This window comes from Thalassophryne amazonica, chromosome 6 (genome assembly GCF_902500255.1).
Source record: "Thalassophryne amazonica chromosome 6, fThaAma1.1, whole genome shotgun sequence".
Lineage (NCBI taxonomy): Eukaryota > Metazoa > Chordata > Actinopteri > Batrachoidiformes > Batrachoididae > Thalassophryne > Thalassophryne amazonica.
The window spans coordinates 61317625-61337915 of NC_047108.1; the positions used below are offsets into that span (position 1 = coordinate 61317625).

The window sequence follows — 20291 nt, forward strand, 5'->3', positions numbered from 1 at the left end:
AGGGGGGGGTGTTTTGGTTGTTTTGTTTTATGACTAATCACACATGTTTGGTTAAAGGCTGACCGCACAGGTGTAGGAACTCCTGGCCACACCTGTGCTAAGAGACTGTCGGAGACAGGGGCAAAGATGCAGCCAGTTCAACCAGTCTGTTGGAGGATGAACGCAGACGCGGTTTCCAGCCATGGTCCCTGGAGGGGGGTGTTTCTCCTGGGCCAGGTGTGTGTGGTCGCCGGGAGGCTTCCCGTGAGGGTGGGGTACTGTTATATGGCTGGGGGGGGCCTGGCTGCCGGTTTGTTTCTGTTTTTTGGTTTTCCTCCCAGTTGGCGTGCATTTGGGACTGAGTGGCTGTGTTGCTGAGGCTGTCAGGACCTCACCCTGATCACCTGCGACTCGTCAGGACTCACAGCTGTGGTGCATCTGGATGGAGTGGAACATGTTGGCATTTAAGACTGGAGTGCACAGTGTGTATTTGCCAGAGACTCGACCTTGTGACTAGACGGGTGAGATCGTCGTCTCGGGAGCCATCTCATCAACAGCGGATGCTGAGAACGTCCAGGTTTGATGCACAGTCTGTGAAAGAGGAGGGGGTGAGGTCTCATGCTCGTCAGCACACTTCCTGAGGTACGTTAGATTTTGTGACTAACAGTTATACAGTCAGTAAATGTGGTGTCCCTCACACCTTATTGTATTGAGCTGTTTGTTAGTCATGTATCAGCTTCCACTGCAGTGGAGTTTTGTGAACGGGATGTTCCATGCCTGCAGGTTGGGAAGCTGATCAGTAATCAAGCCAGGAAGTGTTTGCTGTTTGTACACCTTTAAGTGTTCTGTGTGTAGAGTGTGGACTCACATAATGGTTCCTTCTTTCACAGACTCGGTTGTTGCGGCCACCTGGGGGGTGTCGGCGGGGTCCTTGGGTCCGAAACAGCTTCTGGCTCCGGACCGTTAGCGCTGCTGGGAGCGCACCACGCCAGGCCGCACCTTTTTGTTATTATATTATCACTGTTATGTATTAAATTCAGTTAGCCTTTGTACCGTGCTCTGCTTATTTCATACTGGGTCCTTCAAACGCTGGTCGGTTCTCCGAGCTGCGTCCGACACATAACAGCAAAGAGACAATGGCATTGAAAACATCTGCTTAGTGCAGGTAATAATACAATATTGGATCTGTAGCAATTATTTATTAATACATTTTACATATTTAGTTATGCTTGTAATTCTGAGGAGGAGTGGACATTCAAGCTAAAGACGGTTCAGAGGCAGCTGACAGGCGGTAGTGTCCTGAGGGGAGGTATTGGTCAAAAGGAAAGTTATCATGACCAATGGCCTCTTCCCAGGGAAGCTCATGGTTTGCATAACAATGAGTCTTTAAGTTTAACCGCAGGGATGGTACAACCACATGCTATTTCCGTACTGTTTAAAGGAAGTCATGAGTCACAGTTCAATGCCAAAGTCCATAAGCTTCTTTCAGGGATTGCTTCATAAAGTCAGCAGCAGCCATGTCAGTCGGTTCAAGGGAAGCAGGACCCCTGTACAGGGGCCAAATGTTCATGTTAAAGAAAAGAGTTCTATATTTCTGAGAAATACCTCACAGCATGAGTATGCCGTCTCAGTTGCACTGTTCCAAAGAGAAGAAAAACTTGGACACAACGGTTTAAATGTAAAGCAGGCACTTGATTTATGTAGCTTGTGCAACTCCTGACCAGAAGACAGAAGGTTGTAAACACTGAATGGTCGGATTCCTCCAAATATGAACTGCTCACATATTGTAACCCTAATATGCATATGTTGTGGACATGAATGAGCGAAGCTCGTCAGCATCTCACCATGTTATTTAGGTCCTTCAGACTTTATTTTGAGTAAATGCTTCAGCAGAGCAACAGCATAGCACCCCCCCCGCTGCCTTTTTAAGCATTTTTCTTTATTTGCCTCTCACATGCCTGGAAAAGCTCCTTGCCATCTAACCATGTCTTTTAGGTCCTTCAGACTTTTTTCAGTAAAATAGTTCTTGGGAGCATGAGCATGACTGAAACCTTTCAGCTCCCCAGACCCCCACCTTTTTAAGCATTTTTCTTTTTTTGCTTTTCAGCTGACCCCCCTAATTACAGCCCTCTTAACCCCCTGCCACTTTAAGCATTTTTTTTATGTAGATGTAAATTAATATTCAAAGTTTTCAGTTAGTTGACAGTAGGGCTGTACAATATGGTCAAATTATCGTATCTCAATATTGTCATATAAATTGTCATGTAAATGTCACTTATACGAGGTCTGTGAGAAAAGTATCGGACCTTTTTATTTTTTTCAAAAACTATATGGATTTGAATCACGTGCGATTACATCAGACAAGCTTGAACCCTCGTGGGCATGCAAGAGTTTTTTCACGCCTGTCGGTTACGTCATTCGCCTGTGGGCTGGCTTTGAGTGAGGAGTGGTCCACCCCTCCCGTCGGAATTCCTTTGTCTAACAACTTGCTGAGAGACTGGCGCTTTGCTTTATCAAAATTTTTTCAGAACCTGTGAGGCAGATCGAAGTGGACACCATTCGAGAAATTCAGCTGGCTTTCAGTGAAAATTTTAATGGCTGATGAGAGATTATGGAGTGTTACTGTTGCTTTAAGGACTTCCCACGGAGCGGGACGTCGCGCAGCGCTCCGAGGCGCCGTCGTCCGCCTGTTTTCGAGCTGAAAACCTCCAAATTTAAGCCTCTGTTGACCCAGGACATCGTGAGAGAACAGAGAACTTTCAGAAGAGGTCGGGATCAGCAGTTTATCCGGACATTCCACTGTTTAAAGGAGATTTTGTAATGAAAGACGTGTGGACAGATTGGCACAGGAAAAACATCTCCGTTGGAAGCCTTAAGGACAAGTTGGAACATGTCCAGCTGTTAAACAATTTCTCAGATACTCACTCTACTGAAAGCCATCAAAAGCCGCCTGGTTTTTACAAATGGTTATCAACACGAAAAGGTACGTTACTTTTCTCACAGACCTCGTATACATGCTGTCCATATTCTTGAGCCGCTTAGGTGGGTAGGGAGAGTTCCCATAGGATAAAAAAGCTTTTCAACCTCCCATTCCTAGTTCGCAAGACCAGGAACCTAAGTGGCTCGACTCTCTCCTTTTTTTTTTTTTAAAGATATTTCAGTGTACCTTAGTAAACACTAGCAGAGTTGCACCTTAGATCTGGAACGTATAATAAAAGATATACCTTACTGAATTTTCATTTCAATATGTATATATACGATATGACTATGATTTGACGCAAAGTGCAGCAACAGTGAAAATGAAACATTCTTAAACAAAACAGTAATAATACCACACTCATTTTGCACTCATCATAAAGTTAGGATACTGTGCTCTCCAAAAGTATTGGAACACTTGGAATTTCACACATTTTAATTTGTTTATGTCATTTTAAATACAAGAAAAACAAAAAATAAACAAAAATTTCTAAAATTATCTTCCTCAAACTCAAACTGAAAGCAAATCACTAAAACTTAATAAAACCTGTAAATAATAATCAGTTTTATTGCCATTTTTCTTTAGACAAGTCAGGGGATAGAAACATAAGTGATAAGAATGATAAATGATAAGAATGGTGACAAAGGTCAGTGTCAGTTTGTACAGGGGTCAAAAGTTCAATTTGCTCCATTAATTTTGCTCCAGCTGTATTTGTGCTGAATTTGATGCTTGTTTCACCATTTGAAGGATTGTTTCAGTTATCTGTTGCATTAATAAGCCAAAAGAGATTGAACCAGCTGTTGTCTGTTAGCTTAAACATGTTTGCACTCTTAAACAGCTAACAGACAGACATGGCAACCTGAATTAAAGGAGAAATGCTGCTTTTAACAACTTGGATCTCATTTCTGACATAAAATACAGTCGTTTACTCACCAATATAAGTTTGGTGTGATTAGAAGTCCATAGTTCAATCGACATGTTCAGTTCAAATTTTTCTTCTTCTACTAAGGTGGATTAGAACTTTTTGTGGTACACAGCACAAAATACTGCACAGGAAGAACCCAGCAGTCAATGTGACTCACTGATTTGAAAATGCAGCTCTTTCAACCAGACGTGTGGTGCTGTGACCTGTCAATCATCTGTGTCCAATCAGATTTCAGGAGAGTCCAGTGAAACCCCAGCCTCCGTTCTAGCTCCACTCATGCCAGGAAGTGTTCAACATTTCCTGTTTCACTGTGACTGAGAATTCGGCACTTCCTGTTTGAGTGTGAGCTTGCCACTGAGTTCCCATGAGATTTCATGGGATCTCGTCTGTCAATCCAGGAAGTGTTTGACATTTGAACATTTCCTGTTTTACTGTGGACTTGAATTTTGGCACTTCCTGTTTAGGACGCCCTATACCATGAGTGAGCTTTGCGCCGCTGCGCAACACTTTGCTTATATTACAATTCTTAAGTAGTCGATTAGTGTCTAAAACTGTTTCTAGATCTTGGACTTGTTCTCCAGTGTATGCTTCCTTATGACCTAAGACTTCTGTCTCTTTAAAAACAAATATATTTTGTTTCATAAGCACAGGAAAGAATTTGTTGTGTGCATCCCTTTTATTTTTTCATATTTTTCACAATAATTTGTCATTGAAGGTTCTCAGTCATCCAGGTAGGAGATATCAACACATTTTCTTCTCAGTGACTGAAATTCTTGTTGATCTTCAAGATGTTTGACAGGGTTTTCTATATAACAGCAATGTGATTATCAAATGTTAATGTCTTTACTTTGATTTGCTGTCTTTGATTTTGTCTTTGATCTCATTCTCCATATACCCATTTATATACGTGTTTCAATGTGTTTTATTAATATTGCTTTCCTTGTTAATCACTGAATTGCTAAAGTAGTTACATTCACTACATTGATCGATTGATACATATCTATTCACTATATTCACTGAACTGTTTAAGTAATCATTAAACTGCTCACAAGATGATCTTTGACTCAGTGAGAGGGCAGACTGTTTTGCTGGGATCATGTTTTTGCTGAGTGCAGATGTGGGTCTTTAATTAACAGGTCAGCCTTGAGGGAAGAGCGGTGTGACCGGCACACTGATTCAGGGCTGAACGTTGTTATCGGAGGACTAGGAGACTGGAGGCTTAAAGCCATAACAGTTTTCATATCAACGTGAGACCAGACTCTGTGTCTTTTCGTTGTTTTGTCCTATATGCTTGTATGTAACTTTATTCAATAAATACATATGAGAGGCAGATGGGTGTGGCCCTTCAGAGCTGACAGGACGGTTGATGATGAGGGTTAAGCTCGTTTGCTCTCTCCTGATCAGGAAAAGAAATTCAGTGTCTCCTGCGTGATTATTTCCTGCATGATCATTCTTTGTGTTAGCTAACTGAGTTGCTCTTTTACAGATTTCAACTCTGACATCTTGGTCCTTCGAGAGCCAGGTGCCAATAGATTGGAACAGTCGTCGGCCCGTGACGGAGGACCCCCATGGAGTCCGCGGCCGTGGCCCGGGAACCAGTTCCCGCAGACCCTTTTCTGGGGGACAGGTCTCCTCCCTGACGGGTCGACGCTTACCGGGGTGAAGGTATTCGAATTCAGCGGCAAAGTCTGATCATGGGTGAGAACTGAATTTCTTTACGTGCACGTGTGTGAGTGTGGCCGGAACCACCGCAAGGAAAAAAAACTCGTAATGTCTTTTGTGGTTCGTCTCCTGGCTTAAACACTGTAAGGTGTGAGGCAAAAGCCTGGCTGTACAGTGTTATATTTTACTTTCTGGGAAAAAAGACAAAAAGGAAAATCAGGTGGCACAGCAGAGCCGTGCGCTCGCGCTCCGTGCTCGTTTAATTCCCGCTGTGTCAGACACCTGATATGGGCTGTCAGCTCCATGTTGAGCCAACAGCGGTTTACAATTGGGGTTTACAATTGGGAAAACGAAAAGCAAGAGACAACTACAGAGACCACTTTCGGGTCTGGAACAGCGCGTAAAAAAAACTGTACAGTGTTAGGTCGGTGAAACCTTCAGTGGACGGGCCGTAAAATTCTGATAAAAACCGGTTGGAGCAGAAGCGTGATAACAGCGCAGCTAAAACGTGATAACAGCTGAAGTGCGGCAGTGTGGATGTGTTTGTGTGAATGTGTTTTTATGAATGAGAATGTGCACAACTGAATCGCGGGGGCCTGACACCAGTTTTAACCCACTGGCAGAAACGAAGTCCTGACGGTCAAGTAAGCTGTAAACATTCTATACGCACCACACCTGCATGCAAGCCTACGAGTCCGAAAAGAAGCCCTAAGCAAGGTCACCCACCTCTCAGAGGTCGAAGTGGTGACACTTTTCAGGCTGATCGGCGACCAAACAGCGAAAAAAGAACAACAACCTGTTCCTTTAGATCTCCCTATGAGATAACCACGAACAGCTAAAATGGGTAACAGTTGTTGTTCTCACAGCCAACATGGCGCACAGTAAAATGATGTTAGGTACATGGAGACAAAAGATCCAGCATCACGGGAACACTTAAAAATGTGGCAAGAGACAGTTAACTTCTCAGGAAAATTACAGTTAAACTCCACAACAAAGTCATTTGATACTATAAAAGAGAACACCAGTGATTTTACAAAAAGGCAAGAGAGATGTGGAGTGAAAAATACACCAGACCATGCTTTTGCACCAAACATAGCAGTTTTTAAACCTGTCGGAGCAGTCATAATGATGTATGATGTATTTTGTAGGAAAGGGCAAAGGGCAAAGGTCAGCGCCGCAGAGCGGCCAACGGCAAAGCCCGTGGGCATGAGATAAAGAGGAAATTGACATGTTGGAAGTGTGGGAAAAATGGACACTTTGCGCGTGAATGTACACACTCGCAAAGATAGTTCTCCGTTTTCAACATGAATTTTGTTTATGCACACAAAAGGTTGTAATTCTTTCTTTTCTAGATGATTATACTTCTTGTCAATTTTTCCTTACTTTTTATTCTGCTGTCGCTATATAGACAGATTGTGTGTAATTATTGTGACTTGTTTTAGATAAAACTGTCAAGGTCACAGTTGCTGGCACTTCAACATTTTAAAGTGTGAAGTTAAGATACTGAGAAATAAGTGCACATTAAGGTGGCAGTAATTAAACCATTACTTAAAAAGCCATCACTTGACCCAGCTATCTTAGCTAATTATAGGCCAATCTCCAACCTTCCTTTTCTCTCAAAAATTCTTGAAAGGGTAGTTGTAAATCAGCTAACTGATCATCTGCAGAGGAATGGTCTATTTGAAGAGTTTCAGTCAGGTTTTAGAATTCATCATAGTACAGAAACAGCATTAGTGAAGGTTACAAATGATCTTCTTATGGCCTCAGACAGTGGACTCATCTCTGTGCTTGTTCTGTTAGACCTCAGTGCTGCTTTTGATGCTGTTGACCATAAAATTTTATTACAGAGATTAGAGCATGCCATAGGTATTAAAGGCACTGCGCTGCGGTGGTTTGAATCATATTTATCTAATAGATTACAATTTGTTCATGTAAATGGGGAATCGTCTTCATAGACTAAGGTTAATTATGGAGTTCCACAAGGTTCTGTGCTAGGACCAATTTTATTCACTTTATACATGCTTCCCTTAGGCAGTATTATTAGACGGCATTGCTTAAATTTTCATTGTTACGCAGATGATACCCAGCTTTATCTATCCATGAAGCCAGAGGACACACACCAATTAGCTAAACTGCAGGATTGTCTTACAGACATAAGGACATGGATGACCTCTAATTTCCTGCTTTTAAACTCAGATAAAACTGAAGTTATTGTACTTGGCCCCACAAATCTTAGAAACATGGTGTCTAACCAGATCCTTACTCTGGATGGCATTACCCTGACCTCTAGTAATACTGTGAGAAATCTTGGAGTCATTTTGATCAGGATATGTCATTCAAAGCGCATATTAAACAAATATGTAAGACTGCTTTTTTGCATTTACGCAATATCTCTAAAATTAGAAAGGTCTTGTCTCAGAGTGATGCTGAAAAACTAATTCATGCATTTATTTCCTCTAGGCTGGACTATTGTAATTCATTATTATCAGGTTGTCCTAAAAGTTCCCTGAAAAGCCTTCAGTTAATTCAAAATGCTGCAGCTAGAGTACTGACGGGGACTAGAAGGAGAGAGGATATCTCACCCATATTGGCCTCTCTTCATTGACGCTGAACCATCCCTTAGTTATGCTGCTATAGACTTAGACTGCTGGGGGGTTCCCATAATGCACTGAGTGTTTCTTTCTCTTTTTGCTCTGTATGCACCACTCTGCATTTAATCATTAGTGATTGATCTCTGCTCCCCTCCACAGCATGTCTTTTTCCTGGTTCTCTCCCTCAGCCCCAACCAGTCCCAGCAGAAGACTGCCCCTCCCTGAGCCTGGTTTTGCTGGAGGTTTCTTCCTGTTAAAAGGGAGTTTTTCCTTCCCACTGTCGCCAAGTGCTTGCTCACAGGGGGTCGTTTTGACCTTTGGGGTTTTTACGTACTTATTGTATGGCCTTGCCTTACAATAAAAAAAAAACGCCTTGGGGCAACTGTTTGTTGTGATTTGGCGCTATATAAATAAAATTGAATTGAATTGAATTGAATTAATCAATTTTGTACGTGTATATGAGTGTGAGTTGGTGTCCAGGGTAAAAGATAGAGTATTTTGAGGGAGAATTCTGAACTACATCTGTTGATGAAATAAAACTTTTCAGCTTGTTAAGATGATAACTCAAAGACAATAAATACTACCATCTTCCTACTTTCCACATTGAATGATCATGTAACTGGGATGAAGTGGTTAAAATATGGTTGATTTTTTTATACACTGGATAAGGTGTAAAAGTTGGTTAGTTTCGCCTACTTAACAGATTTTAAGCAAAGCTGATCACGATTATATTCCAGTAGACTGATTAATGATTGGATTTATTGTTGTGTGATATATTTTTGTGTGTGTTGGTTTGAAATTTGTGTGGGTTGATTCTTTTCTGTCTGGGGAAAAAGAAGAAAATTCAGGTTGACTGCTTCAATTGAACAATGCAGTATTTGGCCAATCTTGTCTCAGTAATCATGAATGAGCTACTGTGGAACTGACCAATTAGATCAATGAGTCCCAGCGGGTATTCATGAACTTGTCTGGAAACAGGCTCATCTAGGCAATGAAGACTTTGGGTTCTAAAACATTTCTATGAATCAGTTCCCCACTATACATATTAAATGCTGCTAAAAGATTGAAAAATTGTTGATTGACTGATCCACTAATTATTTTTGATGACATAACAGACAGAAGGGAGCAGTGGTTGTGGTAGATTCTCTGAGGACTAAAAAAAAAAAACTGATTGTGAGACTGTGATTGCATACCCGGTTCTTGACCTCCGGGCTCCAAACAGCCTGACAGAAGGTTGGCGAAAGAGAGAAAAAAAAATAGTCTCCTATCAGTCCACTGTAATTAACAGTTCCGTTGAGTTCTATGTGTCTACATGTGTGTATAATATGTTGCGTGTAATGTAACACAGGTCTTCTTTGGACCTGTGGGCGTTTTTATTTGAGAAGAGTTGGGTTATTTTGCTTGTTTGTTTGTAGCAGTTGTGGTATTCTGTTCCTGGTCTGGGGTGCTGGAGGAGGAGCGTGTATACACACAGCTGCTGAGGGAAGCTCTAAATGTTCACTCTCCTCCTCCTCCTCCTCTCCCCGCCGCTCCACACCCCCACAACTTGAGAAATTGAGAAACAAACACTGCAACAATGTTTGATTGTGCTATAACACATAAGATACAGGGGTTTTACATGTAATTGCTTACATGTAATTGATAATAGTGTTTTAAAAGTGTTTGTTACTGTTAAATTTAGAGAGATATTGTTTATTTGATGTAATCAATTCCAGCTTTAATGTTGTTTTGCATTATGTTGCATTGACTTCACCAAATACATTCAGTGTTCTATTTTTTGAACCGTGGTTTGTTTTGGAAACAAAGTGTAATTTATCACTCCAGCCGAAGAGCAGAGCAGAAGGTTGTACAGTGTGTGAACAGTAAAACTATGTTGATTATTGTAACATGTTTATTGAGCTCCTGTTAGACACATTAATGTTGGTGAGGGTGAATTGACAGCAATGTAGAAGCAACAAATAATAATAACTCAATATTTTTGATCATCCTGTGTTCCGATTGAAATAATGTGAACTCTCATGTGATGCAACTAACCCCTGCTGCAAATCAAACAAGAAGCTGCAGGCTTTCATAAAGCATTGATGACCAATGAAGTGCTTATCAATTATTAGTTGATGTATGCAGATTAAGTTAGGCCTTAAAGGATAGAGATTGTTGGACAGCTTTTCACATGATTATTGTCCATCCTGACCCATAGTTATTCCTGCGACCCAAACATTGTTTATGTATCAGATTCTGTCATTATTTCTATTTATTATTGGTGTTTAAGCATTTGATTAATCCAACAGTTCTATTCTGGGATAAATTGCTAAAAGATACTTCAATTCACTTTCACTGATCCTGCATGTTTGATGTTCTGTGCAATTAAAACTGTTTAGACATGACACCTCTTAATGGGTGTTCCCCCACCCCTTGGAACCCCTGCCCAGTATGGAAGGCTGTGAGCCCATGACAGGTAAGATCCCATCTTAAACCCTGGGACAACCTAAGGCAGGCCCAGTCACGATTACTCAACCTTGTCTGTGTGATGCTCTGACTCACTAGGACATGAGGATATGGCACTGGAGTACTGTGGTGGGGTTAAATTTGCCAGTATGCCTACATGGTAGGCAGTGTATTGATCTAATTGGAGTACTGGATCATTGTCAGGAATTGAATTGTCATATTAAGATTGGCCTGCCCGTAATAATCAATATTAATCAATGCTTATCATTCATCCAATCAATCAATTTTTGCAAATTAATGCGTCACAATATCCACCAAACCGCTGATGGTGTGTATGCCTAATCCTCAAACCCTCAAACAAACCAGTCCTACCCCACAGCCTTTTCAAGTTTTCTACTTGGTTTACTGTGCTGAAGATTGGGGCAATAATTATCAAACTACACTGCAATATTATTCATTCTTCAAAAAAGAGCGTTAAGAACAATTCACAATGTAGGTTATAAAGACCACACCAATTCATTGTTTATTAAATCTAAAATATTAAAACTTCAGAATATGATTATATGTGGCATGTGAAAGGGAAGTCTGGGGTCCCCTGTTGGAGCTGTTGCCCCCGTGACCCGAACCCGGAAAAGCGGTTGAAGATGAGTGAGTGATGAGATGAGAGCTATACTTTATTGATATCACAGTGAAGAAATTATGTTTACACTCCAGTTACCTCAGACAGCAATTAGTCCACAATAATTACTTGTTTACCGTAATAATGGCACAGATCAGAATTAAAGACAGCACAAACACATTTGACATTGTTTATGTGCACTAAGTTTGAAGAAGTCCGTTATCCGAATTGAGGCAAGTGGGTGAAGGTCACGCAGCAACCCTGAGATGCGCCATGAATGATATGATTATGTTTAAGACTGAAAGTGAAAAATAAGCAACTGCCCCTCAGAATTTAAGAATTTTTCAAGGAGAGAGAGGGAAAATATCATTTAAGGGGCCTGTATCATTTTAAAATTGCTGGCGTTTGGACGACCAGGACAGGCTTTTGTGTTTCTACTTGTGGCCCTAAAATATGGAACAATCTGGCGAAGGAACTCAAGCGATGTCCAAATGTCAATCAGTTTAAACTGATGTTTTCTGAATATGTGAAAAATGTCTAAATTCTCTGAAAATGCAATTCATGTTGAAGGACTATATAGCTGTTGGTTACAGTATGGACAATTAAGTTATGGATTTTGTATTATTATTTTTTGGATTATGTGATGTGTGCTGTTATTGGTGTGGATATGATGAGGAATTTGAGTTTATTGATTATTTTAAGATGTCTTTGTTTTGCTGTTCTGCTCACTTTTTGTTTTGGTTTTGTTGTGTATGTGAATAAGAACATGGATTATAAAGTAGTAGAAAATATGACAGTTGTGATTGATAACTTATTAGAATGTATAACTATTGAAATATGTGAAGGAAAACATAAAAATTTAATAGTCAGCTGTATAAATAGAGCACCAGAGTCAAGTATTGAAGCATTCACTGACTGGATGGGAGAAATATTCTCAAAAACCAATCAAAAAGTTGTCTTCATTTGTGGTGACTTAAATATTGATCTGCTTAATCCAAACAGGCATAAAATAACCGATGAATTTATCAACACAATGTACAGCATGAGTTTATATCCAAAAATAACTAGGCCAAGTAGAATTACATCCCATTGTGCCACCTTAATCGATAATATATTCACCAAAGATATTGAAAACAATACAGTGAGTGGATTACTAATCAATGACATCAGTGACCACTTACCAGTTTTCATTGTTTATAATAGAAACCACTGAAGGAATCAGCCAGAGGAAAAACTAAAATACAGGCAAGAGCGAACAGAGGAAAAGATGAATATACTGAAGTATGATTTACGGGTGCAAAACTGGGAAGAGGTATACAGTGACGGTGATGTTGATAGAGCATATGGAGCTTTTTTAAAAATATTTACATCACTATATGAAAAAAGTGTCCAATAAAACAATACGGTAGAAAACAAAAATTCAAAGATCGGCCATGAATGACGAAAGGATTACAAAATGCATGTAAAAAGAAAAATACTCTATATAAAGAATTCATAAAACTAAGGACTAAGGAGGCAGAAAATAGATATAAGAAATATAAAAATAAGTTAACTAATATTATAAGGGTATGTAGGAAGGAATACTATAGTAAGATATTATATAATAACAAAAATAATATCAAAGGAATATGGGATATATTAAATAGCATTATTAAAAATGGTACAAAACAGCAGAGCTATCCTCAATATTTCATTGATAACAATATCAGAAAGGAGAATATGGATGAGGTGGTTAATGGCTTTAATAATTTTTTTTTGTAAATGTTGGACCTAACTTGGCAGAAAAGATTCCTGATTCATTGTTATCTGAGGACTGGAATGATAACACTATGTAACACAATTTTTGTTCCTGGCTTCTAAGTGTTATATTTCAACTGCTTATGTCTAAAGTCTATGGAAAAATGACTACATTCAGCACAAACTTAGATTTTTAACATTCTAGAAAGTTCTAAAAGTTTCTTGAAATTTCTAGATAATTCTGGAAACTTCTAGAAAATTCTGGACAGTTCTAGCAGTTAAAGAATATTCTAGAAGACTACTCAGTAGTAATGAAGGTGAATTGAGAATATTCTTGAAAACAGACACATTTCAAAATATCATTGTCCTGATCACAGAAGCAAAGTTTTGGAATAACAGCTATTTTCTATTTATTTAAGGCATAACAGGTTAGGAAAACACACTGTGTACCCAGGAACAAAGCAAAAATAAAAATTTATTACATAGTGTAATCTTATAGAGAGGAATCCCTGTTCAATGTTCCTCACAGCAGTGGAAGAAAAATAAATCATAGATATTGTTAACAATTGCAAATACCAAACATCTACTGATTTAAATGAAATTGACATGATAGTTGTAAAACAGGTCATTGAAGGGATTTCAGAACCATTAACATATATTTGTAATTTGTCATTTCAAACCAGTAAATTTCCCAATGAAATGAAAATAGCCAAAGTTGTACCACTGTATAAGACTGTGGATAGACACCACTTCACAAATTATAGGCCTGTTTCTTTGCTTCCACAATTTTCCAAAATATTAGAAAAATGACCCTGACTGGGGATGTTGTCGGGCGGTGGAAGAGGAAGCAGAGACTGGGGACTCAGAGGCGGACTAATCCATTACCCAGGCCGAAATCACTGAGGTGGTTCGACAGCTCCTCGGTGGCAAGGCTCCTGGGGTGGATGAAATCCGTCCTGAGTACCTTAAGTCTCTGGATGTTGTGGGACTGTCTTGGCTGACACGCCTCTGCAACATCGCATGGCGATTGGGGACAGTGCCTCTGGATTGGCAGACCGGGGTGGTGGTCCCTCTGTTTAAGAAGGGGGACCGGAGGGTGTGTTCCAACTATAGGGGGATCACACTCCTCAGCCTCCCCGGTAAGGTCTATTCCAAATACTGGAGAGGAGAATCTGACCGATGGTCGAACCTCGGATTCAGGAGGAGCAGTGTGGTTTTCGTCCTGGTCACAGCACACTGGACCAGTTCTACATGCTCCATCGGGTGCTTGAGGGTTCATGGGAGTTTGCCCAACCAGTCCACATGTGTTTTGTGGATCTGGAGAAGGCCTTCGACCGTGTCCCTCAAGGCACCCTGTGGGGGGTGCTCCGGGAGTACGGGGTCCGGGGTACTTTGCTAAGGGCTATCCGGTTCCTGTACAACCACAGCAGGAGCTTGGTTTGCATTGCCGGTAGTAAGTCAAACCTGTTTCCAGTGCACGCTGGCCTCCGCCAGCGCTGCCCTTTGTCACCGGTTCTGTTCATTATTTTTATGGACAGAATTTCTAGGTGCAGCCAGGGTGTAGAGGGGGTCTGGTTTGGGAACCACAGAATCTCGTCTCTGCTGTTTGCGGACGATGTGGTTCTGTTGGCTTCATCAAATCAGGACCTTCAGCGTGCACTGGGGCGGTTTGCAGCCAAGTGTGAAGCGTCAAGGTGAGGAGTTTAAGTATCTCAGGGTCTTGTTCACGAGTGAGGGATGGATGGAGCGTGAGATCGATAGACGGATCAGTGCAGCATCTGCAGTGATGCGGTCGCTGTATCGGACCGTCGTGGTGAAGAGAGAGCTGAGTAGGGGGGCAAAGCTCTCGATTTACAGATCTATCTACGTTCCGATCCTCACCTATGGTCATGAGATTTGGCTCATGACCGAAAGAACGAGATTGCGAGTACAAGCGGCTGAGAAGGGTTTTCTCCTCAAGGTGGCTGGGTGCTCCCTTAGAGATAGGGTGTGGAGCTCGGTCACTCGGGAGGAGCTCGGAGTCGAGCTGCTGCTCCTCCATGTCGAAAGGAGTCAGTTGAGGTGGCTCGGGCATCTTTTCCGGATGCCCCCTGGACGCCTCACTGGAGAGGTGTTCCGAGCACGTCCCATTGGGAGGAGGCCCCGGGGAAGACCCAGGACACGCTGGAGGGACTACATCTCTAGGCTGGGTTGGGAACGCCTTGGGGTTCCCCCAGAGGAGCTGAGGGAGGTGTGTGTGAATCGGGAGGTCTGGGCGGCTTTGCTTGAGCTGCGACCCCACGACCCGACTCCGGATAAAGTGGAAGAAAATGGATGGATGGATGGATGTATGGATGGATAGAAAAATTATTCAACAACAGATTAGATAAATTCATAAACAAACATAAATTACTTATTGACAGTCAAAATGGATTTAGAGCAAATAGTTCAACATCACTGGCATTAATAGAATCAGTTGAGGAGATCAAAAATGCCATAGATCATAAATTACATTCAGTTGGAATATTCATCGACCTTAAAAAAGTTTTCGACACAATCAATTATGATATATTAATCAATAAACGTGAACAGTATGGGATCAGGGGATTAGTGTTGCACTGGGTGAGAAGTTATTTGAGTAACAGAAAACAATTTGTGAAGTTGGGGGAATATACGTCATCATGCTTGGACATTGCTTGTGGTGTCCCACAGGGGTCAGTATTGGGTCCGAAACTCGTTTTACTTTATATAAATGATATTTTTAATGTGTCCAAGATATTAAAATTAGTATTATTTGCAGATGACACAAGTATTTTTTGTTCTGGGGGGGGATTTGCAGAAACTACTAAGGAACATCACTACAGAAATGGGAAAGCTGAAAATGTGATTTGACAGAAACAAATTAACATTAAACTTAAGTAAAACAAAATATATGTTATACTTCAGCACCTTATTAAATTGTCTGGCACTTATTTCTGTGTTGCACCAGTTATTTTTGTCTTTTACAAAATATGTTATTTGGCAATTGTAATAAAGACATACAAGTACAGTTGCAAGTACAGGGGGTGGATACTGAAAAAGTTTATAAAACTAAGTTTCTTAGGGTGATAACTGATGATAAAATAAACTAGAAGTCTCATATAAAACATATACAGAGCAAACTGTCAAGAAGCATTTCAGTTCTGAACAAAGTTAAATACATTTTGGACCACAACTCACTCCGCATTCTCTTCTTACCATATTTACACTATTGTGCAATAATTATAAATGTACAACACAACCATTATTCATACTGCAGAAAAGAGCTATAAGAATATTTCATAATACTGGTTATAGAGACCACACAAATTCACTATTCTTAAAATCAAAAAATATAAAATTTACTGATCTGGTTCGTTTTCAATCAGTACAAATCGTGTATAAAGCAATAAACAATTTACTTCCTGGAAATATTAAAAACATATTCTTTAATAGAGTAGGGGATTATAATCTGAGGGGGGAGTTTAACTTAAAACATCAGTGGGCACGTACAACATTAAAAAGTTTTTGTATTTCTGTTTGTGGAGTGAGGATGTGGAACAGATTGAGGGTGGAGCTCAAGCAATGTCGAAGCATGAATCAGTTTAACCAGCGGTATAGGTACATGGTTTTTTCTAGGTATAAGGAGGAGGAAGGGTGTTGAGGGTTAGGGTGTTTTGTTGATCACTGTTTAGTTGTGTGCACTTTGTTTTTCTATCTTGTAAATATGTAGTATAAAACCACAAGCATTGCATATGTATGTAGGTATGTGTATATGTGTATATATGTATATATGTATGTATCTACACTAGAGATGTTTATGATGATGGGACTTGAGTTTGTGTTGTGTTAAATGTGTTTGTAGCATGGCCCAAGCAGAGGGTCACCCCTTAGAGTCTGGTCTGCTTGAGGTTTCTTCCTCAATACATCGGAGGGAGTTTTTCCTTACCACTGTCGCCTGTGTGCTTGCTCTGGGGGTTGGTAATGAGTATATATGTATGTTTGTATGTATACAAGTGGTGGGTGTTTATAAGCTTTGCTTCTGCTCACCCACTTTTGGTCACACATGTCACTGTGGAATTGTCTTGTGTATCAGTTTTTTGTTACTGTTGAGTTTGTGTGCCAAATAAATTCAAATTCATAAGTAAAAGTTGTTGAGGTAAAAGGGGTAAGTGTATATAAGCTTTGCTTCTACCTACACCCTTTCGGTTGCATGGGTTGACTGGCTGAGAAATCAGTTTTGTTTTATTTTGTTGCAAAGTTCTTTCCTTGAACCGAGTAAACTTGAACTTGAACTTGACAGATGAGATCTCGTGGAATCTCACGGGAACTCAGTGGCAAGTTCACACTAAAACAGGAAGTGCCAAAATTTGAGGCGTAAAGCTCACTCATGGTACACTGTGTCCCAAACACTAGGTGCCAAATTTTGAATCTACAATGAAACAGGAAATGTCAACTGTTGAACACTTCCTGGCATGGGTGGAGCTAGAGCAGAGGCCAGGGTGGCGCTGTACTCCCCTGAAATCTGACTGTACACAGATGATAGACATATCATGGCTGCATTTTGAAATCAGTGACAGATATTGACTGCTAGGTCCCTCCTGTCCAGTAGTTGGCATTGTGTAAAACAAGAAGTTCTAATCCACTTTAGTAGAAGAAGAAAAATGTTTGACTCAGATTTGAACTGAACACGTTTGAACTGTGGACTCCTAACAACACCAAAGTTATGTTGGTGAGTAAATGACCGTATTTTATGCCAGAAATGAGGTCCAGGTTGTTCAAAACAGCATTTCTTCTTTAATTCGGGTTGCCTTATATATACGTGTTTCTCCAGTGATTTTAAATGAGCAGGGAGCTGCTGATTCATGAGATATAATGTGAAAACGCTCAGGCTGAAAGAAATACAGGTAATTTACTCCGCTACTGTTCTGTATAAAACCTGTATAACCTCTTAATTTTGCTCTCTGAAGGACTTATTTTTTAAATAACTTAATTTTGCTGTCTGAGTCACACACCAGTGACACAACTTTAGATAAATAAATCTAAAATTATTTTCCTTAAACTCAAACTGAAAATAAATCTCTACAACTTGATATAAATGAATTAAAAATATACAATACAGCTTCCTGATGAAGTGATGTAGAGGAGGATTTTCCTAAAGAAAAGACCTGATAGTTCAGCTACAATTTTCCACAAAGTACATTTGAGATGCAAGCCTAGATTTGATGTTTTGGTGAAAGAAACTTTTGTATTTCTTCATAACTAAATAAAGTCCAAGACATATTCAGTGACTTGGAAATGTTCACGTTTCCATCCCCTCACTTGTCTGAAAAAAAACAACAAAAAACCTGGCAATAATAACTGATTATTATTTACAGGTTTTATCAAGTTTTAGAGTTTTACTTTCAGTTTGAGTTCGAGGAAGATAATTTATTTTTATTTTTTTATTACCTCCGCCAAGGAGGTTATGTTTTCGGTCGTGTTTGTTTGTTTGTCTGTCTGTCAGCAGGATAACTCAAAACGTTTTGAACGGATTCTGATGAAATTTTGTGGAGTGGCTGGAAATGACAAGAGGAACAAGTGATTAAATTTTAGTGGTGATCCGGATCACGATCCGGATCCCGATGCTAATGCGTTAGCATGTCTATGGCATTTCCAATGTTAAAAGTTAGCATTAAGCAGTTGCAGCTGTCATCACATTTGGGTGCATTTGTTTTCAAATTGTAATATTTCTTAAATTTATTTTTGTTTTTATATTAATAATCTAATGATTATTATATACAATTTTAGAGAAAGAGACAAAAAGAAATAGATCACTGTGCCAAGGAGGGAATCTCTTTAGGGTCAGTGACCCTATGGCCTTGTTTAGAGAAGTGTTTCATAAATGTTAAAAAATTCATATATGAGGTCTGTTAGAAAAGTAGCCAACCTTTTTATTTTTTCAAAAACCATATGGATTTGAATCATGTGTGATTGCATCAGCCAAGCTTGAACCTTTGTGCACATGCATGAGTTTTTTCACGCCTGTCAGTTGCGTCATTCGCCTGTGAGCAGGCTTTGTGTGAGCAGTGGTCCACCCCTCTCGTCAGATTTTTATTGCGAATAAATGTCTGAACGATTTGGAACTTTGCTGCATCAAATTTTTCCAGAAACTGTGAGAGACCTCCAGGTGGACACCATTCGGAAAATTCAGATGGCTTTCAGGGATGATTTTATGGGGATTACACAGATTAAGGAGTGTTCCAGCCGGTTTAAAGACCGCCCACAGCTGCTGAGAGTGCGGCGCACTCCGAGCGCCGATCGACAGGCTGACACTCGGCTGAAACAACCAGATCATTTCCATCGCGAAGGCTTTGTTGATCCGGGACGTCATCTGACTTCCACAGAAATGGCAGAAGACGTGGACATCAAGACTTTTTCGGCACATTCCACTGTTACAGGAGTTTTTTTCATGGAAAGAGAAGGAGGGATGGGAGGGATGCGCCACGAAGCCGCAAATGACGCGGACAAAAGCACCTCCGTGTTGGTCTCACAGGACGGCTTTCAGACGGCTTTCGGTGGCTTTTCAGTCATGTGACTATCCGAGAAATTGTGCATGAGCCTGGACATGCCAGAACATGTCCTGTGAGGCTTCATCACGGCGTTGCTTTGCGCCATGCGGCTCCACCGCGACGCGCGGAATTCCTCCGCTCCTGTTTCCATGACAAAAACTCCTGTAACAGTGAAATGTGCCGTTCATTTCTAAACTGGATGCTGTGCTGATCCGGGACGTCGTCTGACTTCCACAGGAATTGCGGAAGACGTGGACATCTGCACTTTATCGGCACATTGAGACAGACGTGCGGAGGAAAACCTTATGATGAGTGCAAAGTGAGGGTGGTATTATCACTGTTTTGTTTAAGAATGTTTAATTTTCACTGTTGCTGCACTTTCTGTGAAATCATAGTCATATCATATGTTGTGGGCTGGGGTGTTTGGCTGACTTGGTTTTTGTTTTCTGTTTCTCCCACCAGGTGGTATGCATTCAGGACTGAGTGGCTGAGCAGGTCACATGCATGCATGTTTTCACATGCAGGTCATCAGGACTCACAGCTGTGGTGTATTTTGTCTTGATCAGAGATTGCTGCATTTAAACCTTGAATGCACAGTGTGTGATTGCCAGAGACTCGACCTTGTGAGCAGACGTGTGAGATCGACGTCAGGAGAACAATCTCACCATCACGGACGCAGAGACCGCTCCAGGTTTGACACCACAGTCTGTGAAGGAGGATTGGGTGAGGTCTCACGCTCTTCAGCACACTTCCTGAGGTAATTCGGTTTTTGGTGACTTTTATGAAGTAATGACAGTGGATTTGGTGT

General features: G+C 40.6%; 1 protein-coding gene across 2 annotated transcripts in view; it reads right to left on the reverse strand.

Annotated features, from left to right (window-relative positions):
- slc16a4 (solute carrier family 16 member 4) overlaps positions 1-20291 on the reverse strand; it is a 181839-nt gene that overhangs the window by 14611 nt on the left and 146937 nt on the right. The gene's annotated exons all lie outside the window — the stretch shown is intronic.